The sequence below is a fragment of the Cavia porcellus genome, unplaced genomic scaffold (genome assembly GCF_034190915.1).
Source record: "Cavia porcellus strain 051 isolate PalLab524CR breed Dunkin Hartley unplaced genomic scaffold, mCavPor4.1 scaffold_2, whole genome shotgun sequence".
NCBI lineage: Eukaryota > Metazoa > Chordata > Mammalia > Rodentia > Caviidae > Cavia > Cavia porcellus.
This window is the reverse complement of record NW_026947485.1, coordinates 147381263-147406626: the sequence shown is the minus strand read 5'-3', so window position 1 is coordinate 147406626 and position 25364 is coordinate 147381263. Positions and strand designations below refer to the sequence as shown.

The 25364-nt window shown below is 35.3% G+C and overlaps 1 pseudogene; it reads right to left on the bottom strand.

Moving 5' to 3' along the window:
• LOC134475308 (F-box/LRR-repeat protein 17-like) overlaps positions 1-25364 on the bottom strand; it is an 84902-nt pseudogene that overhangs the window by 41378 nt on the left and 18160 nt on the right.

Genomic DNA, 25364 nt, shown 5'->3' with positions numbered 1-25364 from the left:
TACAAGAAATAAGTTTATGCCTTTTATTAGCTGTCTGGTTTACATTATTTTGGTGTGCCAGCCCAAAAAAAGACAGTAGTGCACAATAACGAAATGCTAGTATTGTTAGTTTACCTTGTTTAGACAATCATCTATCACTGTTCACTATAAACTACCATTCTTCAGGTGTAACAAAATGGTCATCGATTAAGGTAACAAAAGACTATTATAGGAGGCACATATCTACTCTAGGTGATTTTAGAAGCTAAATGGCATATTTTAAAAACAGAATTCTTCACAGTACAAAATATTTATGTCTGGGATTGCAGGTAAATTTACTTTATAACAAATGTTTAGGGGGCTGGGGATTTAGCTCAGCGGCATAAGCGCCTGCCTTGCAAGCAGGCAGTCGTGAGTTCGATCCCTGGTACCAACAAAAAAACGAAAAAGACCAAAAAAAAAAAAAAAAAAAAAAAAAAAAAAAAAGAAAGTTTAGAAATGTTATCACAAGTATGGTGGAAGAATGGAAGAAAGAAGGCAACCAATCTGAATAGATTAGCTCTCATGGGAGAGTAACAATCCACAAATGTAGTTTCACATAATGCTGAGCTAGCTACTGCCATTTAAGCTTTGGCACAAATGTTTATCTTACATACTATCCTAGTTAACGATCAACATAGCCACTAGTCTAGTTAACTAACTGCTGCAACACCCTCATATCACAGCAAAGCAGAAACACAAACTATCAGGAGCTAAATGAGTGAAATCAGACCATAACAGGTGACAGGAAGCCCTGATACAATTCAATTCCAGGCTGCAAAAAGCAAAGTTTGAAAGGGAGAGGAAGAAACCCTTGACTAAAGCCTTCCTATGTTGGGGCCATGAAATATATTTGTTGTTTAACCTCTTCAATCTCATGCAGTCTGACACTGATAAGAACATGTTTCAAGTACTACTATATTCCTCCTGTGAAAAAAAAAAGTAAAGCACAAAATGCAGGATCAAGGTTTCGACTGGGTTCAGTGTGACTGAAATTGGCATTTTCTCAATCTTTTCCTAAAAGGCCTTCAGTATGGTAGAAGAAATCATAGAGATGTAAATTTAGTTCTACCTCATCCATCATCCATGTAAGCCTCCAAAAGATAATAAAATTTAGAACAATATTATTATAGTAGCAGCCAAAGGCTTCTAATAAATATCACAAAATTATAAAACTAGTCAACTACCAATCAGCCAGGAGACTGAAAAATATAACATCAAAATTAACTTTCAGGAATCAAGTATTAACTAGAATACCCCTATCATTTCCCTGAAACTTTCTAAAGTCTATTCATAATACATTAGTATTTTCTTGATGATTAAGAAATCTATATGAGTTCCCAGCCCAGAGTAAAAGGTATTTTAAAAAGATAGCAGACCAAAGACACACATAACATGTAACAAATATGCTAACCTTAAGAGTTATCACAGAAACTGTATTTTAAAAAATCATGAAATTTGAATACTTTAAAACATCAACCTGTGTAGCAAATGAAAAATAATATCTGACCTCTTCATTTTATAACCAAATAAAAAGCCATTCTAAGAGCTTTTGTATCCAAAAAGTAGAAAAGCATAATCTGATATGGGTGATTAAAAAAGCAGAAAGGTTTCCAAGTCACCAGTAACTATATAACTGCAATGGTTTGAATGTGGAGCCCAAAGTTCTTACGCTGAAAACTTAATCTCCAATACAATATTGTCAGGAGGCGGGGCTAAAAGATCATTAGAACTTGTCCTCTACAGATTAATGTTGCTATGACAAGGTTCCAATACCTACCACAAGAGACAAATTGTTATAAAAAGTACTTTCACTTTGCCTTGCTAGTTTTTTCATGCTTTCTTGCTCCATAACCTCACCTTTCTCTCTCTTTATTTCTCTCCCTTGCCTTTGTACCTTTTGACATAGGATTATATGGAACTAAAGCTCTCACCAGCTGCTATCAGACTCGCGGATTTGTTGCCTACAGAACTATAAATCTCTATTTTTTATAAATTATCCAATGTCACGTATTCTATCAAAGCAACAGAAAATGAACCAAAATAAGTTTCTAACTAAGCATGACTTTAAAATAGCTTTCTGGCAAGTACTACACAGAAATGACATAAAAGCTATTGCTAGAAGACAGATGAATACAATATGCTATATTTTTCACTACGTTTGAATTCCTCAAATTTTTTTCTAGAGTCTACACAAGTTTTACAGCAAATGTAAAATTCATCTACATAGGTGCATGGTATTTGTCTTAGTCAAAAAATGACTGAGAAAAAGCTCAGTTTCTTTTGAGAAGAGTAGATGTGTTGGGCTTTAATTATTTGTTTCACCATAACTCATTTGAGTTTTAAAATGCTAAAATCATTGCCCTCATTTGTCACATAAGAAAATTTCTTCCTCTGATAAACACAAGAATCCCACACCTATTTTAAAATTTATCCTACTTAATTCAGAATTAAGAATGTTCAAATATCTTGCTACTTCATGTAAAATGGTTAAGTTCATCCTGTTGATAGACTAGATACAATTAGATATTTCAAATGACTTGAGAAAGGATTTTTCCCTTTTGACCAGCTAAAAGACAAAACTTTAAAAGGAGGTGTAACATCAGCAGAAACTGTATAAGCATTATATCTCTACAGTTACATCAGGGACAGAAGCTTTATCACAAAGATACACAAACACAATGCTGCCATCTAAAGGCCAAAATATAATATGAAAAGATGTTTGCTAAATCAAATACTGCCAAAGTACAAAAACCAAGCAATTTGCTATTTCAATTCAACAAAGTTTATATTTAAAAACATGAAAAATGCCATGTTATGATTTTCTAAAAACTGTTCAATGAAGCCAGAGAACTCAAAACAGTTTGGCTAGCAAAAGTAGAATTCTTTTGGTATTCTTTCAGGTACACTTCTAACAACCTCCCTTAGTTGCTAATATAAAATAACTGTCTTTAAATGATCAACAGTACTTCTGAAAATGAAAATAGCTAAAACGCTAAAAATTGCAGTTTAGCAAGTAACTTAAATATTTCTCCTTATTTTGCAAATTTTAAAAATAAAATGTAAATTTCCAATGGGACCTTAGTTATCAATAATTTAGTTACCCAATCTAGAATCCAATTTAGAATCTTATTGAATTGACATTTAAAAGTGGTTTGAGGCATCTACATCCGCCTCACCATCCCAGCTGCACTTGGAGAACTGTGGAGCTTCCAACAAGTAGCCGGGCGCATGCTATCCACGGAGCCCAGCCTATTTGGGACTCCTGCACCTCACCATCGGTGTGCACAGGAGGGGCTGGGCGGATCTGGGGCATCTACATCCGCTTCCCCGTGTGTCTGGAGGACTGAGGATATCTCAGCAAGCAGGGGAGCATCGCAGGTTCCAGAGGCCCCACGGCCTGTGGTAAGTGCTCAGTGCACTCTGCCCAAAGCCCAGATTGTTCGGACAGGCTTCCGGGTGCAGTGAAGTGGATAAGTGGTTTGAGGCATCTACAACTGCCTCCCCATTCCAACTGCGCTTGGAGAACTGTGGAGCTTCCAACAAGTAGTGGGCACATGCTATCCCCGGAGCCCAGCCTATTTGGACTCCTGCACCTCACCATCTATGTGCAGAGGAGGGGCTGGGTGGACCTACATCCACCTCCCCATGTGTCTGGAGGGCTGAGGATATCTCAGCAAGCAGTGGAGCATCACAGGTTCCAGAGGCCCGTGGCCTGTGGTAAGTGCTCAGTGCACTATGCCCAAAGCCCAGATTGTTTGGGACCTTCCAGGCTTTTGGGTACAGTGAAGTGGATAAGTGGGTTTAAGACATCTACATCCGCCTCCCCATCCCAGCTGCGCTTGGAGAACTGTGGAGCTTCCAACAAGCAGGGGGGCGCAGAGTGCCCCTGAAGCCCAGTTTATCTGGAACTATGGAGTTCTAAACAGGCAGAAGAGCGCCATTGGTTCTACAGGCCCAGTGGCTTGGAGTAACGGGGTGCCAGAGTCTCAGGAGCTGTGAACATAGAAGGGGATTTCCAACAGACTTTGAGGAAGCTTTCGAATAACACTTGAAACAGAGAAATATAGGAAAATGACAAAACAAAAGACCAAATTACAAACTCAAACCTCCAGCCCATCTCAAGAAACCCTAGGGGCAATGTATATAGAAGAAAATATATGCCATTCAACTCAAATATCGGACACAATAGCTACTGAAATTAACAAGCAACTCCAGGAAGCTTTAAAGAAATTCAAACTCGAAATAATCTCCCAGGTAAAAGAAGAAATGATAAAACAAATGAAAGAGATTCTGTATATATCTAAAGAAAACACAGATAAAAAATGGAAGGAACTAAACAAAAAGATAGAATCCCTAGACGAGCAATATAAGAAACAAACAGAATACATAATGCAGATGCACAGAGATATACAGGAAATAAAAAACTCCACTGAAAGTTGTAAAAACCGCCTTAATGAAAGTGAAGATAGAATTTCAGACCTTGAAGACAGGATTGCAGCTAGTGAACAGGAAAGGAAAGATCTTTTAAAAATAACAAGGAATCAGGAAACAACAATTCAACAACTGCAAGATGATGCAAAGAAAAATAACATAAGAATGATAGGGATTAATGAAAAAGAAAGAGACAACATAAAGGATGTCAAGAGGATATTTAGAGAAGTAATAGCTGAAAATTTCCCAAGCATGAGAACAGAAACCAACATCAGGATCAGTGAAGCATACAGAACTGCAAATAGTCATAACCAAAACAAAACTACACCCAGACATATACTAATCACCATCCCAGAAACCCAACACAAGAATACATTATTAAAAGCTGTCAGAGAGAAAAGACAGATCACTTATAAAGGAAAACCTATCAGAATCACAGCAGACTTCTCAGCACAAAAAATAAAGTCAAGAAGAGCATGGAGTGAAGTATTCCAGATCCTAAAGCAAAATGATTTCCAACCTAGACTGATGTATCCTGCAAAACTATCATTCAAAATTGATGGTGAAATACAATACTTCCATGACAAAGAATAGCTGAAGAACTTCACGAACACCAAACCAACCCTGCAAAAAATATTGAAAGACAGTTTAGATACACAAAGGAAAAAACCACTAAGCAAAGCAGATAATTAAACAGAAGAGAAAGATAAAGATGCAACAGCAGAGAGATAACATGTCAACAATCAAACAGCATTTAACAGTAATAACCATTAATGTAAATGGTCTCAATGCACCAATCAAAAGAAACAGACTAGCAGAATGGATCAAGAAACAAAATCCAACCATATGCTGTTTACAGGAAACCCATCTAACCCAGAAGGATACTCACAGACTGAAAGTCAAAGGATGGAAAACATTACTTCATGGAGCAGGAATCCAAAAAAACAGCAGGAGTAGCCATTCTGTTTGCAGACAACGTGAACTTTAAACCAACAATGACCATAAAGGACAAAGAAGGTCACTACATACTCGTAAGGGGAAAACTCCAAGAGGAAGACATAACTATCTTAAATATATATGCACCAAACTCCAGAGCACCCAGTTATATAAAACAACCATTAACAGAAATGAAAACTCAAATTATCAGTAACACAATTGTAACAGGAGACCTTAATATGCCATTGACACCAAGGGACAGATCAACCGGATAGAAAATGAGCAAAGAAATAACAGAACTGAATCACACCTGCAAACAAATGGATTTGATAGACACATACAGAACGTTCCACCCAACAACATCAGAATACACATTCCTCTCAGCAGTACGTGGATCCTTCTCTAAACCAGACCATATATTAGCTCACAGAACACATTTAAACAAATGGAAAAGAATTGAAATCATCCCTTGCATGTTATCGGATCATAGCGCTCTGAAATTAGAAATTAATGATAAAAGATACTGCAAAAATCCCGCAAACAATTGGAAACTGAATAACACACTCTTGAGTAATCAGTGGGTCACAAAAGAAATTAAAGAGGAAATTAAACAATACCTAAAAGAAAATGAAAATGCAGATACAACTTACGGGAATTTGTGGGATGCAATGAAAGCCGTCCTGAGAGGAAAATTTATTGCACTGAGTTCCCACATCAGGAAATCAGAACGAATACAAATAAATAACTTGATGCTACACCTCAAACAGCTAGAAAAAGAAGGGCAAGTCAAGCCCAAAGCCAAAAGAAGGGAGGAAATTATAAAAATTCAGAGCAGAAATCAATGCAATTGAGACTAAGAAAACAATCCAAAGAATCAATGAATCAAAGAGTTGGTTCTTTGAAAGAATAAATAAAATCGATAAGCCCCTAGCCAACCTTATTTTAAAAAGGGAAGAAAAAGCTCAAATTCATGCAATAAGAAATGAAAAAGGTGAAATCACTACAGACCCAATAGAAATACAGAAGATCATCAACACCTATTTCGAAAAACTCTACTCTCAAAGGTTTGATAACACAGAAGAAATAGAGATTCTTAGAAACATATGAAGTACCAAAGCTAGATCAAGAGGATGTAAAACAGTTGAATAACCCAATTTCTGTTAATGAAATTGAAAATGTAATTAAGTCCTTACCTACAAAGAAGAGCCCAGGCCCAGATGGATTCACTGCAGAATTCTACAAGAAATACAAAGAAGACCTAATGCCAACACTCCTCAAACTAGTCAATGAAATTGAAAGGGAAGCAATCCTTCCTAAGTCATTCCTGGAAGCAAATATTACTCTAGTACCAAAACCTGAGAAAGACCCAACTAAAAAAGAGAACTATAGACCGATCTCCCTAATGAACACAGATGCAAAAATCCTCAATAAAATATTGGCAAATAGGATGCAGCAAATCATCAAGAAGATTGTACATCATGCACAAGTGGGATTCATCCCAGGAATGCAAGGATGGTTCAACATATGCAAATCAATAAATGTAATCCACCATATCAATAAAGCAAAAAGTAAGAATCACATGATCATTTCTATAGATGCAGAAAAAGCCTTCGATAAGGTCCAACATTTATTCGTGATAAGAACTTTACAGAAAAGTGGAATAGATGATCTCAATATCATAAAGGCCATTTATGACAAACCAACAGCCAGCATCATACTAAATGGCCAAAAACTGAAAGCCTTTACTTTAAAATCAGGCACAAGACAAGGATGTCCTTTATCATCACTCCTTTTTAATATAGTACTGGAAGTACTAGCCAGGGCAATTAAGCAAGAGAGAGAAATAAAAGGGGTAAAGATAGGAAAAGAAGAAGTTACATTATCATTGTTTGCAGATGACATGATACTCTACATAGAAGACCCCTAAACTCCATTGAAAGACTCTTACAGAAAATAAATAAATTTAGTAATGTAGTTGGATACAAAATCAATACTCAGAAATCAATAGCATTCCTATACACTAACAAGAAAATCACATAGAGGGAAATAAGAAAAACCACACTCTTCACATTAGCAAGCAAAAAAAATGAAATATTTAGGAATTACTCTTACGAAAGAAGAAAAAAGAAATTGAAGATGATCTCAGAAAATGGAAAAACATCCCTTGCTCATGGACAGGAAGAACAAACATTGTGAAAATGGCCATTCTCCCAAAACTGTTATACAGATTCAATGCAATCCCAATAAAAATATCATCAACATATCTTATAGATCTAGAGAAATCACTCCTAAAATTCATCTGGAACCAGAAGAGACCTAAAATAGCAAACGCAATTCTAAGCAGCAAAGGCAAGGCAGGAGGCATTACAATCCCTGACTTAGTTATACTACAAAGCAACATGGTATTGGAATCAAAACAGAGCTGAAGATCAATGGAACAGATTAGAAGATACAACCACAACTACAAACACACTCAACCACCTTATCTTTGATAAAGGAGCCAAGCAGGTTCACTGGAAGAATGAGTCTCTTTAATAAATGGTGCTGGAAAAACTGGCTCTCCATTTGCCAAAAACTAAAGCTAGACCTATGTCTATCACCATGTACCAAATTAAAATCTAAATGGGTCAAAGATCTGAATATTAAAACAAACACGGAATCTATTGGAAGACAAATTGGGTAGAAACCTTGAAGACATAGGAGTAGGTAGAGAATTCATGAACAGGGCTCAAACCACATGGGAAATACTTCCCAGAATCAGTAACTGGGACCACTTCTTATTAAAAAGTTACTGCATGTCGAAACAAATCTCCAGCATAGTCAAAACAAAACCACAAACTGGGAAAGATTTTGGTGAACTCTCTCGCAGACAAGGGACTCTTGTCTAAAACAGATAAAGAATTAAAAAAAAACTCAGACCCTCAAAATTGAAAGATCCAATCCAAAAATGGGCATCTGAGAAGAATATGCACTTCTCAGATGAAGAAATACAAATGGCAAATAAACACATGAAAAAATGTTCATCATCATTGGTCATTAGAGAAATGCAAATTCAAACCACACTGAGATACCATCTCACTCCTGAAAGAATGGCCAGGATCAAGAAAACCAACAACAACAAATGCTGGAGAGGCTGTGGGGAAAAAGGAACTCTCCTATACTGTTGGTGGGAGTGTACACTGGTGCAGCCTTTGTGGAGGTCAGTCTGGAGATTTCTCAAAAAGCTGGGATTGGAAGTCCCATTTATTCTAGCTATTCCACTTCTAGGCATATTCCCAGAAGAAGTGAAAGCATCACACCACAGTGATATATGTGCACCTATGTTTATAGCAGCACAATTTGTAATCGCCAGATCTTGGAAACAACCCATGTGTCCATAAACTGAGGAATGGATAAAAAAGTTGTGGTATTTCTGTACAATGGAGTATTACTCAGCTATAAAGAAGGATCACATTGAGATATTTATCAATAAATGGGCGCAGCTTGAGACCATACTCATAAGTGAAATAAATCAATCTCGCAATACCGAATAGTTTCCCTAATGTAAGTAATGATTCAAATATATAAAAATATGTGGTAATCATGATTCCCCATTATGTGGCCTTGAAGCCTTATAAAGTTTTCACTTATCAATTGGAAAGACTTTATTCTGGGCTTGTTGATATGGACATATTTGAAGCTATAGTATATGAAGTTTTATTCAAATATTTCAAGGAAAAAGACACTATGGTAACTACTAGTAAGTCGGGTTATTTGGTGCTGAAGCACTAGGTTGCTGCAACAGTCATGCTTTCACCTGTATTGTTATATTGTTATGTCCTCTTTTATCTCAATCTCTCCCTTATTCATTAAAAAAATTATTTAGTTATTTTTTATGTTTTTTTTAATTAAGGGGAAAATTTTTAAAAATTAGCAGGATATATAAAATAGTAACTTTTTTTGATTTCCTATTAACTTGTTTTGAAGTCCTATAATACTCCCACTATCTTGTTTTTACTGATTAGACTCTGTTCCATTCTGTATGATAATATCAAGTTTGAGGGTACAGGCAACTACTTTGAAGGCAATAAGATTCACTAAGATGCCCATTCTGGTTTGACTATTGTCTCCTTTGGAAGTCCTGTAATGTTTACAATGCCTAAGTTTTATTGGTCTTGTTCTCTACTGTTTTGTTCAACTTTATAATATCTAATGAGATAGAGAATTCTTTTTAAGGAAACAAGAGACATTATGATAACCTTGTACTCTGTTTTTACATCATGTGCTATGTCTATCCTTGGTTTTGACTGACAGCTTTGTTTTGCCATATTTGACTTTATTCTCTCCCCTCCAAAAAAGTAATAAGAACTAAGGAGTAATAAAACCCAAAATGTGTAAATTTTGTTGTATAAAAGAGAAGGAAAAAAAGTGCTCTAAAAGATACAACAGCAAGTGTGTTTAGGGGTGTTAAATAGCTGACCATATTAATCTTTTCGGTTGGATCATTGAACACAACTGCTTGCAGTCTCACTGTTTGAATGTACACTTTGTATGCTTTGATGTTGGGCGCAGGCGCACAACATACCATATCCCACCGGGAACAAAGGACCACGTCAGCTTCCGCAATGCACCATGTCCCATCCCAACCCTCCCTCCTCGTGGGAGCCTGTGATTGGTCACGGCCGAATATATAAGCCAGAGCCCACGTCAATAAAGTGGCAGTTCCTGTTACCAACAAGAGCGTCCTCTGTCTCATTGGGGGGCTGCGCTGGTCAACTGGTGGCCCGTACGGGGAACCCCTCTCTCTCTCCGATGGAACAGAGATGTTAACAGGTAAAACTGCCAAATGCTGATAGCGGGGGCTACACAGCGGGTAGTGGGGGCTACAGCGCCAGATAGCGGTGGCTATCGGGCAACCTTGGGCGGACGTGTCACAAGGGATTGAGGAACTCATAAAGAGAGTTCCGAGAGCCGAAAAAAGGCAGACTACGGGGGCGCCGTAAAGGGGAGCGGGGATTAAGCTGTCCCCTAAAGAGAAATCTATCTTAAGATGGGTAACACTGCCAGTCAGCCGCTGTTACTTGCTTTGCGCGACTTACTGAGAGAAAAGGGACTGGAAATAAAACGAAAGCAAATGTGAAACTCTTTCGGGAGATCGGGGGACCATTAACCAACTCAGGACTGGCGGCCATGTTGATGAAGCTAACCAGAGAAAATCAGGGAGGCAGAGCGGCGCCACAAAATGGCACCCGCCTGAAGAAGGGCTGTTTCAAATGTGGTAGGCAGGGACACATAAAAAGAGACTGCCCGATCTGGGGACCTGGAAGAGAAAACCCTCCTCCCCCTGAGAACTGAAAGTGCCCTAGATGTAAAAGGGGAACCACTCCGCTGCGGAGTGCCGCTCAGCTTTTGATATAACTGGAAGCTCACTAATCGAGCCGGAGCAGCAGGAGATATATCAGCCCTTTTCCAATTAGGCCAGACTATAAAGACCCCAGTCCGTGTTTTGCATAGCAATGTTTCAGGGGTGAGGAGCTACGATTCCTTTACACCCTCCACCTACAAGTCTCAAAAGGTCTTCAATATCACAAAAACCCCAGTCTGCCTGCAAGCTCCCTACCTTTTTCTGTTGTTTGAAGCCACCACAAATATGATTTTTCTAAATTGCTCCACCGCAACCTGTTATGTGTCACAATGTTGGGATAACAGTACACTTTCCGCTGTCGTTATGCAGGTACCCCAGTTCGTACCGATTCCAGTTATGGCAGACCCAGACGAGTTTCCTGTGATCCAACTCGTGCGCAATATACTGCCATAAACTTGGGCCAACTCTCCAATTGGATCCATAAAGCTTTCTCTTTCATAAAGGAATGGGCAGGAATAGGGGCTCTGGCTACCATGGCTACACTTGCCGCATTCGGCAGTCTACTTCTGCTCTGTCAGATTCGCAGACAAAGGAATAGGGACAAAGTAATTATCTAACAAGCATTGCTGGCCGTGGAATTCGGTCAAAGCCCAGCAGCATGGCTCGCCATGCTGTGACGCAGGTGTGGAGCAAAGCATCGCAGGGGGTGTCGTCCTTGGCCAGGAGACACCCCAGTCTCCAAGTCGATGAGCATGCGGGTTGGGCTCATAAAACAATACTCCCGCCCCCTCCAAAAGAGCACCAACGAGTAGTGAGGCACTGTCATGACTGCAGCATGACACCTCATGAGGGGCACCGACCCCTGGAGACCCTGCGTCAGTTATAAAGAAAGGGGGAGATGTTGGGTGCAGGCGCACAACATACCATACCCCACCCGGAACAAAGGACCACGTCAGCTTCCGCAATGCACCATGTCCCATCCCAACCCTGCCTCCTCGTGGCAGCCTGTGATTGGTCACGGCCGAATATGTAAGCCAGAGCCCGCGTCAATAAAGCGGCAGTTCCTGTTACCAACAAGAGCATCCTCTGTCTCATTGGGGGGCTGCGCCGGTCACTTTGATACTGTGACTTGAGCAACTATCTCTAAGATGATAATATGTAATCTATTAATTGGTGATTTCTTACTGTGTTTTTTGTAGTTCTGTATTACTTGTACCCTTACACCAATTTGTTTGTTTTGTTTTTTCTCTTTTTCCTTTTAAATAAAATTTTAAAAAATTTTTGAATTGATATTTAAGATTTTTTAAAAATTGCCTCAAATTCACAAGGAAATTAAAATGTTGAAAGAATTACACTAAATTCTGAACCAATCCCTTTAATACTTAAGCAAGTAACATCTTTTTAATGTATTATATTAGATAAAAACTAAAGTGAAAGTGACAGAAAACCTTCAAACAGTTGCTTCCTTTAGGAATCACCACTTAAAAAACTGTTTACCAATAAAGAAATATTTTTCCATGTTTATACAAGAAAACAAAGACTAGACAAAATGAAATATTTTAAAGGAATAGAAAAAGTTAAGTTGTGGGTTACTATCCTTTAATTTACCTTTTGTGCAAAGTAGAAACCAACAGTTTAACAAATTTAGTTGTAATATCATAAAAACTATTAGGTTTTTAGTAGTGCTAATAAAACAGAATTTATACTATGTGATTTGAACAAAAAGATAAATGTCAATAACCTCTCCATTTATGGATGTGGTTTAAAGATGTTAAGCAATTTTTCTAGGATTACAATACAGTGAGTAGATACCAGGAGTCAAAAATTCAGCATCTCTGACCCAAAAGACCTAACACAATCATACAACCTCAAGTGAGCACATATAGATTAAATGTAAAAATGTGTATGAAGTAACTTCATTACCAATGTTCAGGGTAAAAGCATTCTACTTCTGGTTTTAAAAAATTCTAGTTTTAAAAATCATTTACTTTTAATCATAATGTTTTAATTTCTCTAAAATCCTTTTTTAAATAGGTATTATCTCACTAGAAGTACTGGTACATCAAAGAACCTTTCCCAACTTAAATTTATATATTCAATACATTTATTAAATACTATCAAGTGATATATAGTAACTCAAAAGGGCAACAAAAATATCTCTATATTTTTGAGATGCATTTAAATTTTCTTTATAAATATGCTACACACTTAGGACCAGCCTGGCAACATTTTAATTACACTATTTTTCAATATTGAGAATTCCTACTCAAGCCACCCTTATGACAGTTTTTCCTGATAATTTCTATGATATACTTTCTAATGAAAATCAAGTGACTCTGAATATTATTTAGCCACAAAAGGAATGAAACTGATACAGGTTATGATCTCAATAAACCTCAAAAATATCATGTAAAGAAAGAAACCGACATCAAGTACCACATATTAAATCATTCCATTTTTAGGAAATGTCTGGAAGAGGCTAATTCACAGAAACAGAAAGGAGCAGCTGCCAGGTACTAGGAAGAAGGAGAAAGCAGAATGATGATTACTAGACAAATTTTTTTCTAGGATAATGAAAATGTCCCAGAATTAGTTACTGGTGACAACTGTACAACTTAATGAGTCATATACTTTAAAAGGTGAGCCTTATATGAGTCTTATATCTCAATAAAAGAAAACAGAATATTTTTAAGAATATTAAACACAAGTATCTGAATTACAAGTGTATTTGCTTAACAATAAAATCTAGGTAATTATCAAGACAATCTGTCCCAACTTATTGAATCCCATTTCTATCATACTAAGTAAAAAGCTCTATTTCACAAATGTATACTCCTAACTTTATATTAAATCTTAACTAAAATAATTGTAATTCTGAGAGGAATCAGAAAAAAATTGTAACTACAGATGTATTTGGCAAGCCAATTTTGTATTTTCCAACTTGCCTAAATAATTCATAATTTACAAAAGACACGTTAGCATATGTTTAAGGACTTTAAAATCAAGTACCACATACAAGCATGTATTTAGAATTAATTTATTAAATCATTGTTTTGAGAGGATATTCATGTTTTCAGTAAGTAGTATTTGTCTCTCAACTACCAAAACAAAATGCATTAGAAAATGTACAACTGAAGTTTAAAGAATTCAAAGGTCAGAAATTAAATGAACAGCACGAAGATGAAAACAGGTACTTACCAATTTGTTTTCTTGCATGTATATTCTTTGTAGTTTCAGACAGCCCTTAGCTATGATGATCATGCCTTCATCTGAGATCTTGTAACACTGGTCAAAATGAGTATCTTTGAGTTCTCTGCATTTTGATCCCAGCTGTAAACAAAGGGATTTGGCTGAAAGCTCAGAAAGTAACAAAAACATATACCATACGAGGATTTTAAGCATTATTTGAAAATCATACTAGAGATACTTACTTATAAATTACTTTTAAAAGGAGATAGAATAAATGATCTATAACTGAAAACAGTACAGTATTCATCTTTTAACTTACATGTTTCAATAACTTCATAGGATGTCCATCAAGTACTTAAGATTCCTTATCATTCAAATTCACATTTTATTTCTCTTAGAGTCTTAATAGTGGAGAAAGACAATGGTAGGAACAAACTAAAGGTGTAAATTATAGGGTATTCAAAAAATTCAACATTATACTACACTAAAATTCAAATAAAAATTGAGAAAAATAAAAAAGTAATTAAATTTTTAAATTGTAATCCAATTTTATAAAGAAATGTATATTTAAATTTACATTCACATATGAGAAAAGAGACTGCCAGGTTTACCAACCAAGTGTTAACAGTAGTTATTCCTGATGAGTGAATATGCAGGCTATTTTTGCCTTTCTATCAATCTCTAATTTTTTAAACAAATAATTTTATAATGAAAATGTTTCAAGTTCTATTTCAAATAAAGTGATGATAGTAGGATATGTAAACTCATTTACTTTTATAGTGAGAATAATAAATACAAAGTAGGCTATTCTAATGCAGGCTATACTATAATCAATAAATATTCCTTTAGAAATATAAATTCCATGAAGACAGGAATTTTTCTGTTTTATTAAATAATATATCTGTGGTATCTTACACTTATCTAATATTTAATAAATATTTGTTGAATGGGTGAAAATGCTAAGCAGGGTCATGCGTGTAAAGAGTTCTCTTGACGATTTTTCCTTCAGTGCTGGGACTTGAGTCACCCAAAGCCTTGTGTACACTAAGCAAAACTGCACCACTGAATACATCCCCAGTCCTGACAGCTTTTTTAAAATGAGTAAACATAGAAAACTATGATTGTGGTTTCACATACCGCTATGTCCTACTCAATTCATAGATCTAACCTGGGTCCATGGACAGCGCTCAAGTTCCCAGGAGAGTTGATAAAGAATTTGAATTTATCTTCACATTCTCTCCTACCAACTTTAGCCTTTCACATAATATGAACAAAACATCACAGTAGGTTAGCTACATTTATGACCCTAAACAAAGCAAATATAATTTCATATTTCACTGTCTGAAAATATCCAGCAATATCATTTTTCCTTATTAGTATTCATCACACTCATTAAACCATCTACCCGATCTTAATTCATTACAAGTGGTACATATATTTCCAGAACTAATGTACATGACTTAGATCTCAAAAAGCTGAATCCAAAACCAATATTGGCAAAATCAGAACAGTAAGTATGCTACAGACAACAGGTTCACATATGTCTGGCTACAAGGTTGACCCTGGGAATAAAACCACTACAACTCTTGAAAATCAGCTTAAGTAGCAGTTAAACCCTCCAATTACCTCCCCATTACTGCAAAGCCTGACCTTGCACACATCACATAATGGTCAAAGACTGGAGCTCCTGGGGAATTTCGGACTGGTGTACATCACACATAGCTGGGAACAGAAGCATACTGGTGAAAATGTGGGGATTACACAAAAGTCTATAATAGTGAAAATAGAGTAGTCCAAATAAATAATTGTATTCAATTTTCAAGGACGAAAGGATATGAACTTCCAAACTGAAAGAGTCATCCAAATATCTATCACAAATGATAGACTTATGGCAATGCAAATTATCATAAGACTCTGTTATCCTAGCTATCAACAAGATTCCATGAACTTCCAGAGAATGACAGATTTCATGAAAAGGATTTCGACTTTAAAATGCTCCAAACATCTTACCAACAGTAAAAGCAATAAAGCAATGCCATCAAATTCAAAAAGAAAACTATTTCTAATATAAAGATAGGCACTTGATTTAGACCATGAATTAACTGTGCTGGTATAATTCAAGATATTTACAGGTACAGAAGTTCTCAGAATATTTATTTCCCATACACATTTATTAAGATGTAATTAGAAACTGCGCTCTACAAAACGTAAGAATATACCAAAAGAAAGAGGACAAGACCTCTGGGTAATGAGATCTACCTTAACATCAAAATAAAGAACAACTCAGGTTAATGTTGGAGGTAAAATATTAAGATGACTTATGAAATGCAACAACATTTACATGCAAGAAGTCCAGACTAGTGCCAGGCGTGGTGGCATATGCCTGTAATCCCAGCACTCAGGAGGCTAAGACAGGAGGATTGTTGTAAATTCAAGACCAAGCCTGGGCTGCAAAATGAGCTCAACGACAGTATGAACTGCTTAATGAGATCCTGTCTCAAAAAAAAAAAAAAAAAAAAAAAAAAAAAAAAAGGAAGCCCAGACTAGGAAATCTTAGAAATCCGTGTTAAGGGAATACAAGCCAGCTAAAGAAGAAAAAAATTATTCATTCCAATAAAACAGAATTTTGTAGATTGAAAAAATAATGGGCAAATGATTTTGAAATGTGAATACAAAATACTATACTTAACAAAATTAAAATTATGACGGAATTAGAGGATAAAGAGACAGAGAAGGATAAATTCACTAAATTCTTCCATGGCTAGATATCATCTATGTAGCCAAAGTAGACTATTTATAAAAATACAAATAAACATGACAAAACTACTTTCTCCATCTGGAGGAAGTCCTGTTAATCTAATTCCTAGTCTTAACACTAATTTTTATTTAATAAAGGAAACATGTTCATTCATCTCCACACCTCTCTTTAAGAACAAGTTGCCCAGACCAAATAAGTAATCCTCACTTCTTTAATAGGGGCCATCCTGCTGGTCTGGTCTAGTCAATGACTAAGTCATGTGGTCAAATTTCAGAGTCAAGTTAACAACCTCATTCAGCTCCATTTTGTAAGCAACATTCTCCATCTTAGAGTTTCTGAATAATAAGGTTTGTGTTTTTTTCTCTATCACTATTTCTCTCATTTATCAATTTTACCACATCTTGGGCAGAAAAACACAGATCTCGAGAACTCAGCACCCAGTATTTCAGGAATAAACACTGAGAAATAAAACAGAATTAACATATAAGATGTAACTAAGCTTTTCGGCTGAGTCTCAGACATCACTGTGTGCACAACTTGGTAGAACCTCATGTTAAGACCTATAAATCACACTGTTATAGACAAAAAAAAGATAAACTAATTACAAGATATGCTGACATCGATATTTAGTTTTGTTGGCTTTATCGATAAGGAAATTACTTTTCAGAGGCAAAACACATTGCTAATCATATATAAATAGGACCACGTGCATGACAGTTGCAGAAATGATCAGTATAACATGGTAAAGCTAATAATGAAGATGCCTCAGAAGACAAGTAATTATTACTCACTACTACTGAATATAAATGTCATTTAATATCACTACAGAAACTAATTGTTTCATTTTAGATATCACTGGAAAAAATACATTACATTATCGTCTACATAATCTAAACTCCAGATTATGCAGGCACATAAAGTCAATAATTATACTCAATGTATTCTCAATTTTGCTGATACCTTTCAAATCTCTCACTTGTTTACAACCCTCTGAAAAATATTCAGATGGCTGCAAACAACCCCTGTGAAAAATATCCCTGCACTGCGCACAGGGCACACACCTGTAATCCCAGAGCTCTGGTAGGCTGAGGCAGGAGGACTGAAATATGGAGCACACCCTGGGCAATTTTACTACTTAGCAATACTCTGTCTCAAAGAAAGAAAAGAAAAAAAAGGAAAGAAAATGAAATGACAAGACCCACTCGACCCGACCCAACCCTGGATAGGCGAGGTGGCTATTAGGGATGTAGCTCAATGACAGCACTTACCTAACATATAAGACCCTGGGTTCAATCCCTTACACTACCTAAAATACCAAGAGAAGCTACAGTAATTTCAGAAAGTCTGCAAAGATAAAAAAAAAAAAAAGAACATTACATTACACTCCAAAAAGACATGGCAATTTTTAGTGTATGTACACTAAATAATCAAAATACATGCCAGATGCAATGGTTCATGCCTATAATTCCCGCATTTGGGAAGTTGAGGCAAAGGATCACTATGACTACAAATTCAAAGCCAGCCTGGGCTACACAGCAAGTTAAAGCCCAGTCTACACAACATGTCAGAACCTTGTCTCAGAAAATAAACAAGATTCAAAGTATGTGAGGCAAAAATTAAAGAACCACAAAATAGTTAGATGAATTCACCATAAAAGGTAAGAACTCTCACTATATGATCCAGCAATCATATTCCTTGGTATTTCTGTAAAGCTGAAAACTTATATCCACACAAAATCCCATGTACAGAAGCTTATAGCAACTTTATTCATAATTGCCAAAACTTGGAAGCAACCAAAATGTCCTTCAGAAATTGAAAGGATAACTAAACTATGGTACACACATATAATGGGATATTATCCAGTGCCATATATATACATATACATATATATATGTGTGTATATATATATATATATATATATTATATATATATATATATACTATGAAAAGACACAGAGGAACCACAGGATAGTTAGATGAATCCACCATAAAAGGTAAGACCTCTCACTATATGATCCAGCAATCATAAATGCGTATTACAACAATTATAAATGCATATTACTAAGTGAAAGAATCCAATCTGAAAAGACTACATATTCTATGATTCCAATTAGAATCAGAGTTATTCTGGAAAAGTTAAAACTACAAAACAAATTTAAAGATAAGTGATTGCCAGAGGTTAGAGAGGAGTACAAAAGAATAGGCATAGAACCAAGGACTTTAAGGCAGTAAATATACTCTGCATGATACTATAATGGTACATACATGTAATTGTATATTGGTTGAAACCCACAAGACATACAGAAGCCACAGATAAACTATGGACTTAGGGAATAATGCTGTTTGATGCAAGTATATGAGCTACAATAAATAAGTTACACTGATGGGAGATGCTGATGAGGGAAACCATGTACGTGTGGGAACGGGGAGTACATTGGAATCTGTGCCTCTCTCAATTTCCCTATGAATTTAAAACTGCTGTAAAGTAAGGTTTTTTTTAAACTATCTTTAAAAATTAGGACTATGTCTTTTAAAATTAGGCAGCAAATAAAATTTTTAAATTAAAATTACTTCCAAAATGATTAATCAGGCATAAAAATTTCCCAGTAATACTATAAATTAAGAAAAAAATTCTTAAAAGCAATCTCCAAAAATATAAAAATTATAATTGCTAACTTTAAAAAATTATAATTTCAGATAGGAAAGAAAAGTTATCAAGGGTAAACATACAAATAAGGACCACAGTTCAAGAAGACATAGTAACTCTTAACATGTATGCACCTAAAAACAAAGTATGTGAAACATATGTGAAGCAAAACTGACTAAACTGTAGGAGAAAAATAGATAAATCTATTTTTATTGTTGGAAACTCTGACATCTTATTAGAAATGAACAGATTCAGAAGGCAAAAAAGAATAAAAATGTAATTCAATTCCAACACCACTAACAATGAACTAGCCATAATGAACATCTACAGATTACTTCATTCAACAACATCAGAATATACATCTTTCTCAAGCTCACATGGAACACTCAGACTATATCTTAGGACATAAAACACACTTAACAAATTTAAAAAAACAGAAATTGCCGCATCTGCTTTCAGACAGTAGTGGAATTAAACTGGAAATCAGTAACAGATCACCAGAAAGTCCCAAAATACTTAAGAGATTAAACAACATATTCCTAAATATGTCAAAGAAATCTCAAAAGCAACCTTTTTTTTTTTTTTTTTTTTTTTTTTTTTTTTTGTCTTTTTGTCTTTTGAAAGTCTCATTATGCAGTTCAGGCATTCAGGCCAACCTTGAGCTCACTTTGTAGCCCATGCTGGTTTCAAATTGTAATGATCCTCTTGCCTCAGCCTCTCAAATGCTAGGATCACAGGCATGTACCACCACCCTCCTTAAAGAGAAATTCTAAAAATATTTTTAACTAAAATGAAAGTACAATATGTCAGAATGTACAGAATGAAGCAAAAGTAGCATTCAAAGGGGAATTTATAATTAAGGGTATTACAATAAATGGAATTGAGTTACATTCAAGTATGTAGTATGCAGAAATACAACTAATTTTTTGTAGTCTGGCACTCTACTGAAAAGATTATTTCAAAAAGTTTACGAATTATGGTTTTCTACACATAAAAGCATGATATCTAGAAATAGAAATTATTTTACTTTTTTAAAGTATTTTACACCTCTTGTCAGATTACTCTGGTTTGAGTTCCTAGCACCATGTAAAACAGAAGCACTAAAAAAGCAAGTGTTAATTTGTAATGGCTAAATCTTGGAAATAACCCAAATGCCCATCAATTGAGAAATGAATAAAAAAGATGTGATATTTTTATACAATGGAGTACTATTCAGCTAGAAAGATAAACTAGAGACATTTATAGGTAAATGAATGCAAGTAGAGACCATATTTTCTCTTATCAAACTCTCATGTGTAGACATCATATTGTCTCCATCATGTAAGATACTGAAAGATTTAGTTAGATCCAAAAACATACCACAGTATTGTGAAACGGAATAAAACTGCTCAAAAGGAAAAAAAATAACTGGGATGGGGAAAAAGAGAAAAGAAGGAAAGGAAAACAATATATATATGATAGCTAAGATAACTGTGCTATTGGTCCTGTTAGTTCAGGGAAAGAAACTATGATTGCTTATATTGTTTGATCTATTTTGTATGTCCATATGTAATCTGAGCAACTATTTTGAAAGTAACAATATGTAATATAGTAATCATTGTTAATTTCCTATCAGCTTATTTTAAAATTCTATATTGTTTCCATTGCTTTGTTTTGCTTTATTGCTTTGTTTTCATTTAATCTTAAAATAAAAATTTATTTAAGAAAAAAATAAAAATAAAAATAAAAATAAAAAAGCAAGTGTTCCTGTCTTATTCCTGATCTTAAGGGGAAAGTTTGCCATTTTCAACCAGTGTATCAACTCTGGTTTTGTCACATGGGGCTTTTAATACTGTTAAGGAAGTATCACTTTATTTCTTGTTTTGTAGGTACTTTTATCATAAAATGGTGTTGGTTTTTCCAAATAATTCTTCTCTACCAATTAAGATGTTTATGTTGGTTTTTCTCCTGAAATCTGTTATTGCGGCATATTATAGTGACTGGTTTTGTGTACTGAATCATGCTTCTACATATGGGATAAGCTGCATTTGATCATGATGTGTAATCTTTTCAATATGCTGCCAGATTCATTTTGTTAGCACTTTACAGGCAAGTTCTACACAATCATTAAAGATATTGGTCTACAGTTGCCTTCGTTTATTTTTGGTAGTGTCTTCATACGATTTCAGAATCAAGGTAACAAAGGTCTCATGAAAGTAGGAAGAGCTGCCTTAACTTTCTGCAATAATCTGAGAAGGATTAGAGTTAATTCCTCTTTAAATGTTTGGTAAAACTAATCAATAAAGATACTTGATGCTTGGCTTTTCTTACCTGTGAGGATTTTTTAAGTGAACTAATTGTATGTCCTGACTTTTTATAACTCTGTAACTCTATTCAGATTTTTTTCAGGTTTTCTAACTCTTGAATCAATTTTTAAATCTTTGTTTTTTGAGACAGCATCTCTCAGGCTGGGGATTTAGCTCAGCGGCATAAGCGCCTGCTTTGCAAGCACATGGTCATGAGTTCAATTCCTGGTATTGATAAACAAAGAGAGACAGAGAGAGAGAGAGAGAGAGAGAGAGAGAGAGAGAGAGACAGAGAGAGAGAGAGAGACAGAGAGAGAGAGAGAGAGACAGAGAGAGAGAGAGACAGAGAGAGAGAGAGAGAGACAGAGAGAGAGAGAGAGAGAGACAGAGAGAGAGACAGAGACAGAGACAGAGAGAGACAGAGACAGAGACAGAGACAGTATCTCTCTACATAGTTCAACCTGGCCTTAAACTCACTTTGTAGCCCAGGCTGGCTTCAAACTCACAGCAATCTTTTTGTCTTAGCCTCCCAACTGCATGGATTACAGGTATGAATCACCACAGCAGGCTTGTTGAATCATTTTTTATAGTTTTTGTATTTCTAGAAATTCGTCCACTTTAGGCTATCCAATTTGTTGATGTATAGTTACAGTTTTTTAATACAATCCTTTTTATTTCTGCAAAGTCAAGAGTAACATCCACTCTCATTTATGATTTAGTAATTTGAGCAATGTGTCTTCTCCCAACCCCATACGTCAGTCTAGTTAAAAGTTTGACACAGTTTTTTTTTTTAATCTTTTCAACAAATTTATTTTTTTCCTTCATTTTCTTGATTCCACACATGGGGGTAAAGGTAGAATATTTGTCTAAGGCTGGCTTACTTCACGTAACGTAATCTCTACTTTCATCCATTTCCCTAAAAACAACATTACATTGCTCTTTATTGTTAAATCATACTTCCATTATGTATATAATATCACATTTTCTTTAATTATCCACTGATGAGCTACTGTAAATAGTGGCACAATTAAGATGGGCATTCAAGCATCTCGGTCAAATGCTAATTCTGATTACTTCAGAAAAAACACTGGGACAGTATAGTTGGATCATGTGGTCATTCTACTTTTGATCTGGAGAATTTCTATCCTGACTTCCATAGTGGTCATACTAATTTAGGGACACAGTTTTCCTTCATCCTCACCAGCATTTTATTATTTTTTATACTTTTGATAGCCATTCTGACTGAAGTGAGACCGAATTTCAATGTTGTTATGATTGGTATTTCCATGATGGCTAAAGACGTTAAACAATTTTTTCATATAATTCTTAGCCAATTGTAACTCTTTTAAGAAGTTCTGTTCATTTGCCACCTACTGACTGGATTGCTTGTTCATTTGGTGTTCAGTTTGTTGAGTTCTTCGTAGTATTCTGGGTATTAAGCCTCTGTCACAAAAGTAGCTGACCAGACTTTTCTACTATTATGTAGGCTGTCTTTTCACTGTTATTTTCTTTGTTGTACAGAAGTTTTTTAATTTGATGCAATTCCATTTGCCAATTTTTGCTATTTTTGTTGAACCCCTGAAGTCCTATTTAGGAAGTCACTTCCTACACCTGTATCTTGAAATGGTTACCCTATATTTTAACCTGGTAATTTCAAAGTTTCAGGTTTTCCATTAAGGTCTTTGATCAATTTTTTTGTTGATTTTATTCAGGGAAAGAAACAGGGATACTCATTTTTCTCAGAACAATTTGTCAAAGAGTCAGTATTTCGAAAGAGATCTCTATTAAATTCAAAAGCTTAAAAACAGACTATGACAAAACAAAACCTTTTGCCTACTCTTTCTAGCTAGTTTTGTGGTGGGTCTAAGTCATCTATGGCCTCAGCGGTTAGTTACTGTGCACAAGAAAGATGAGTATCTGGGTATGTATCTTGGTCAAATGCTGATTCTGATTCTGCTTTCGCCTTGGTCTTTAGATCCTGTTGATACTGAATTTAACACCCAATGATGAACGTTTATAGTCTTTTAGTGTTTTTCTTTTTTTATTTTTTTTAACCAAAATTGAACTCATGACAACCTTGCACTTGCTAGGCACACGCTTATGCTACTGAGCTACTTCCCCGGACTGTCTCATGTTTTTCTAAGCATGTGTCCTACCTTGGGCATGCATGTGGCTTTCTAAATTTTCTTGTACATACTAGTGCTCTAAATGCCTTAACTACCAAAGTGTCCCCCACACCCTCCAAAAAAACATTTATCCAGGACTCGGGCTTTTTCCCAGGCCTCAGGAAGTCTACTGTATGTCTCACTGTAATTTTTATACAAATCAGCTGCAAGATTTTTCACCTGCCTTATGTTTCTAATCAATGCCCATTTGCTTTTTATCCCTGACAAAGTTCTAAATTAGGTGACACAGATACATAAGTACTAGTCACAGCTCTTCGGGTAGCTTCCAAATGTGTTAGAAAGCCAAATACAATAATTTGCAAATACGGTTTAGCTTGGCACCAGAGACCTAGGTCACACACTAGGAATATAAGTTGCTCTCTTCACATCAACTGCCAAGTTGGGAAAAGGGTGCAGCAAAGACAAGCAAAAAAGTCACAATGCATTCCTGGCATTTTTTAGTTACCCTTTTCTTGGTTCAACTTTTCCTTGGTTGCTATAAACCTCTGACTTGTTTTCCAGAGTTCTGACAACGTTATTCTAATAGTTCTGGCTTGTTTTTCAATGTTTTTGTAGAGAGACATAATTTTAAAGCTACCTAATAAATACAACACTTTGCTGATACCACTCTAAATCTTTATTTTTAAAAAGCTGAAAATTCATTGTATAGTTAAGTTTAAATTTACTAAGACAAAATTTATTCTTTTGAACCATTTTAATCTGGAAAAATACCCACAGTAACACAGTTCTAGAAATTTTTACTGAGATCCACAAATTAAACTGACGTGACAGTGAGTCATATACAATAGTAACTTAATAGATGTAATTTCTTGAATTTATTTTAATATTGTACTTTTACTATTGCTATTATGTGATTTCTGACAAATGCTAGATAGTTAGGAAATATCAGAAAAACTAAACAACTTATTCTTAGGTAAATACTCTTTATACACACACACACACACACACACACACACACACACACACATTCCAGGTATATAATTATACTTTTATAGGATGTTTATGATAGATATACAATGCACTAATTGTTCCACTAGTCAAATTATTTGATATGACTTCTATGGAAATAAAAGTACTGAAATTTCAAGGTGGTATTTTGCAAAAAAGACAATCTAATTTGGAGGTGCTTCACAGGTTTGTAAAACACTATTTAATTTTTTTCTCTTTTTTTCTTTTTCTTTTCTTTTTGGTAGAGGAATCAAACAGACACTTGTGCTACTGAGCTATATCCCCAGCCCTTATACATTGTTAAGCAAAATCCAAAACTTTATTTAAAATCTTAAACTGTAGATCCATTAGCACTCAAAATGAAATGCTTTGTTTTGCAAACTAATAGAATTCAAAAGCAAACAGATCAGTATTTGCTAAAGTCAATCAAAATCACAGCATTTAAAACCCTACTATATTTTAAAGTCATTATCAATAAAACATATACCATTCTAAAACATTTGCCAGCTTTACTGACAGTAAAAAATTATCAATAAAATCAACAACTCAGTCAACTACCAAGTTACTGAGTTAGGAAAAAATAATAATCTTAAGAAAATGTAGTCATTATGAGTAATTCT